Here is a 5,587-nt window from a genome sequence, read left to right on the forward strand (position 1 = left end):
AGCAGCGTTATCATATTATTCGAAAGTAATATTTTAAGTTTGACATTTAATATAAAAAACCACATCATAAGACACGAATCACATATTGAGTAACACGATATGGGGATAGATATAACACATATATATATTTAAACTAGAAAGCAGGATGTAATACCTAATAAATGATTAGCATTTTGTAGAAACGTCGATATGACTTTTTGCACGCCTAAGCCACAGGATAGATACACATAACGACCTGACGCAAAATTACATTTGTATTGACTCAATACCTGGTTAAATTCATTTTTGGCAAAAAAATTACATTTAAAAATGTTATTTTGTGAATAAAATATAATACAGGTAATATACTCTATAATTCAGGGTTGCATAAACGATCGATAAGTAATTAACGGTCCGATAATACAGAAATTGGTTCGATAAAAATATTGTCTGTTACATAAACGATTTTCATCTTTTATCGATACGATGAATATGTTGTTATCGGCTCAATAAATTGAAGGCCCCGTTTTGGACGTTTTGGTTCGATAAATAATAAAAAGAACTCTATAATTTTCGTTGACTTATAGAAATAGACGGAAAATTAGGTATGATAACGCGTGCAAGTGTGGAGCTTGTTACGAGGATCAGGCGATATTAAAGCTATATGCATTGGCTGTCCTCGGAACAGTGCCATTTCTCTCACTCTTATGATAAAGCCCATGATATAATCTTAAGCCTTTTGGAACGACCACTCCTCCCAGTTCTCGGGACAATTAATGTTCCGTCTATGTCTATAAGTCTATGATAACTTTATTTAACTAACGGTGTGTTATCATAAATTGTTTCATATAATATAATAAATTGTTCCATATTATAATCGAACCACCGATTTTTCATTTATTGAATATACCATACTACCATGACCCGCGAGCAAGTTATCGAATAATTATATTCGTTCATAATTTTAAGCAACAGTGATGTACTTTAATACTTTATAGAACCTATAAAGATATATAATAAAATGGTTTATCAACCCGATAGCAAGCCGTAGTGATGCTTTTATATCGATCGTTTATGTGCATCTCGATATAAAAGTTTCACATACTCACAAATGAAATTTTTAAATTACAACAACATTACTAAAATCGTTATTATTGGTTTTAATAAGTAATTTCATCCAAATTTGAATTTAAAATGTTCATAAAAAATAACTCACTGTGTTTATAAATATTTTTTAGATTGTTTGGCTACTGTACATGAACTATTTATGAGAACCGTTGTTTTAAATGTTTAATCCATAGCTACACAAATAGAACATTTTATATTTTTTTTAATTACAATAATTGATCATTTTTGTCAAAATTAGAACGTAAAATAATCATAAGAAAAAATCATGCATATGGATCTACGATTTATCGCTAGACCCGGAATCTAAAAAAGAGTGATATCAATCGTAATAATATAAAATGCATACCTAGTCAATATTGATGAAGTACAATAATGTTATTAAATAATTCATTTTTTTTTTATTATATTAGGTTATCACGTAAACTTAGATAATAGTAAACTGACATAATATGACGTATTGTAGTAATTATTCAAGAAATAAAAATAACATACTTTAAATTATATAACATGTATATATAATACCTATACGTATACACTATAATATTATACACTACTCTGTTCCTTATATACATTATTACTATATATTATACTGAAAATTCCACTACTATATAATTATTTATTATGGGAACCACGTCCATTTGTACTTTATTGGTAATTTCATAATATATTATTACATTCAATCCATATTATTTTATAACACGCGTCATCCCCACTCGGCCATCCGTCCTATAACAAACCATCTCGTTGGCGACGCAAATCGAAGCCATTTTTTTTATTATTGTTGCGATCGTCGTTTTTGAATTTTGACGTTTAATTTACTAAAAATATTATTATTTTAAGTTGTATACTGTACGTTGTATTTGATTCGCATTCAGTTCAAAATTCAGCGAAGTATTTTCGTTCGTCATAAGTACGTATACAGTGAGTATACTTTCAATAAAAAAAATATATTTTTGTCACGCCTGAATGTTTGGTTTTTTGATAGCAGTTGAAGCGTTTGAAAGCGTCCTTTTTCCGTCCTGCCGGTGGTAAAGTGGTAATCCCCAAAATTGTTGGGCGCGCTTGTCATGCACCATGCACGTATGTCCTGCACCACCAGACACTGAAATCTATACCCCAGTCCTTACAAAACATATAAGCTTTTGGTTACATCTTATATTTATATAATTATAACCTCCTTGCATGACGCGTAAACATTTTTATTTCATGGAATTGTCTCCGTAGAATAATTATGATTTTAGCATAAATCCCTATTGCTGTCAATGTCAAATAACTGCAATAACGCTGCGCCAAAAATAGTGAAAACGTAGACTTTAATAATAATATAATATACTCATTGACCAATGACCGCCCCTGTGCATAAAAATCTGATCTACGGTAGAGGGTGCCGGTGGTAGTACCTACCTACTATAAATAGAGCTGAAAGTCAGTAGCTATAAGAATAATGCAGCTGCTGATGTATCTCCAATTAATTTACATACCTACTGTATTATGATGATTTTGAAAATATAAAAGTTATCAATAAATACAAAACATTCTTATTATAGGCTATACATATCAATATACCATATAGTGTATGTCGAAGAATATATTGGTATACGTCGATATTATGTTCCCAGCTATAAGTTATAACATAGCTAATGTTATGAAATAATTTTTAGAATATTTATTGTCGTACAGAATATGTATGCCAATTTATTATTTGATAAAAGTTATATCAGATTTATATTTAGGCTGGGGACACACTTTCCGGTTTCTCACAGAATTACAACCACAGCTTAAAAATCATCTGATAGTCCGGTTCGATCGAAATACCTACATTGTTTTTAATTAGACCGACCACACTATCCTGAAATAACTGCTGCAGCTGTAACCGAACAGTGTGTTCACTAACTATCAACTTAGAGTAAATCACCATAATACTCCGACTTTTGAACTAATAAATCATTTTTACCCGGAATGACGAGGAGGAATATTATAGTTTGAAAGCTATTTGAGATTTTACTTATTAAAATGCATAGTAAATATTAATTAAGTACGATAATGGTACTAAATAATTTATATTGTAATTCATTTTTTTTTTTTTTTTGATTATATTAGGTTATCGCGTAAACTTAGATGATAGAGAAATGATGTAATATATATTCTAGTAATTATTCAAATATAAAATAAAACATACTCTAAACTATAAGATGTATAATATTATACGAATACACTATACACTACTCTTTTACTTATATAGATAAGTACTTAATATGTTATGTTAAGGCTTCTAAATCCAAGTGGTGAATTCGTAAAATATCTACACAGTATACGCTTATTTACGAATTTAAGGCATGAACATTGTGGTTTTATAGATGTAAAACTAATTAGATTTAACCCTTCAAAAAGCCAATCGCGAAACCCGTTTAATGAGAACAATTTGAAAACTACCAAATTTAATTAAATTTGGTTTCAAATTTTAATTAAATAGGATTGTATCCAAAAATGTAATTTTTTTTAAAGCATTATTACTTACAACTGTAAAAAAACGGAAGAAATAAAACAATTGTCAATACATTGTTATAACATATTATTATTATAACAATTGATTATATTATATTAGTATTTATAATCAATGTTATTACTTACATTATAATCGAATAAAAATTAATGTTGTCATATATAATACATATAGGTAGGTAACAAGAAGATTATAATAATTTATAATATAATATATTATACTAATAAAAATAGTAATATTTTTCAAACAAAAATTAATTGTTAATTTATTTGACTAAGCTATATGTTAAACCATTTCATTGCGAATTGTTTTATTTTATTATTTTTTCACTCAGTTGTAGGAAAGAATATTTATCAAAAAATCATATTTTTGGATACGATCATATTTAATTAAATATAAAAATTGTTAAGTTCAGTTGTTCTAATTGTAAAAGGAACAGTATGTTTTGGACGAAAAGGGAAGGGTACATTTTGGCCGAAAACGGTGACGCTCGTAATTTTAAGTATTTTTTTTTTATTATTTAACACAAAGACCGTGGCAGCTCTGGTCTAAAATGTTAAGTTTTATATTATTAACCGATAATATAATAGTATTATGAAGAGATCGAGTGTATTCTCGAAACGCTATTATCAGCTCTATAAGCTATATTTCGTTTAAACAATTTATTCGATGTAACTATGTACGAAATATACATACCTACAAATATATACACTGAACAGTATCTATACCTAGTGATTTATTAATTATTTATAAAATATAATTATTAATATTTTCACTCATAATAACTAATAAAAATGCTAGAAAACGCGAAAAAAAATTCTTTTAGAACTATAAAAAGATTAATTCAATTTTGTAATTCAGCATAATATGATACGTAATTCTATTTAAGTTAGTAAGTAGGACTAAGATATAATATACGATATATCTTAATTCGTAGTATCATCATATACGAGTGATAAATTTTAATGATAAAAAATAAATACTAACAGCTCTTAGATAACCGTGTAGTACACTATGTAATTATACGTATACAGTCAAGTCTTGACAACTCGAATCCCAAGGAAAACAAAAATAATTTTGACTTGTGTATTTTTCGGGTTAAATATCTCAAATATACCTTAGACTCAATATTAAAATTCATAAAAAAAACAGGTTACGAATAACCTAACTGTAATTATTACAGTTTGGAAATGTTTATGTTGATGACAGTGGAAAAGCAAACATTATATTCAATAGATGACGATATTTTAATCGACAAAATCGGAGAAACTAGTGAAGTTATAAAAAAAAAACCTAATTATTTAAAAAAGGTATTACTTTAAGAGTTAATTTTATTTCATAGGTAGTATATTAAAATATGCACATCTATAAAAATAAATCATATATTATGTGTATTTTTAAATAATAAAGGTTTTTTAACATACCTACTTATGACCAAATTGTCCCCTGTTGTATTTGTGAACTGGCAAAAAAGTTCCCGGCCTGAAATATTCATCCAGTCCACCTCTGAGTGTGTATAAAATATAATAATATACTCCAAAAGTTTCATATATCCAGGAATAATATTTGTAAATAATTTACAATAAAAAATAATTAAAAACGTTATTCTTGGTTTTAATATGTAGGTAATATTTTCGTCCAAATTAGAACTGTAAAAAATAACTGGGCTTATATATTTATTAGAATTTTTTAGTTATAGTATGAACTGTTTACGACATTCGTTGTTTAAATTTTAAATGTTGACTTTAAAGAATATCACGCGAGCCGGTTGCAGTTTTTCCGTTATGTAACAATTGTTGAAATATATGCTGTTAGTACCTACACTTTTTACCCACCGATGCACCATAGAGTTGGATTTAGTCACCCTACTGTCTGCATTATGCATTAGATGTTATATTTTTATGAGTCGTTTGGTGAATAACGATAATAATACATTAATAGGGTATAAAAAATAACGAAAAAACTATTATATTATTA

The sequence above is a fragment of the Acyrthosiphon pisum genome, chromosome X (genome assembly GCF_005508785.2).
Source record: "Acyrthosiphon pisum isolate AL4f chromosome X, pea_aphid_22Mar2018_4r6ur, whole genome shotgun sequence".
Classification (NCBI taxonomy): Eukaryota; Metazoa; Arthropoda; class Insecta; order Hemiptera; family Aphididae; genus Acyrthosiphon; species Acyrthosiphon pisum.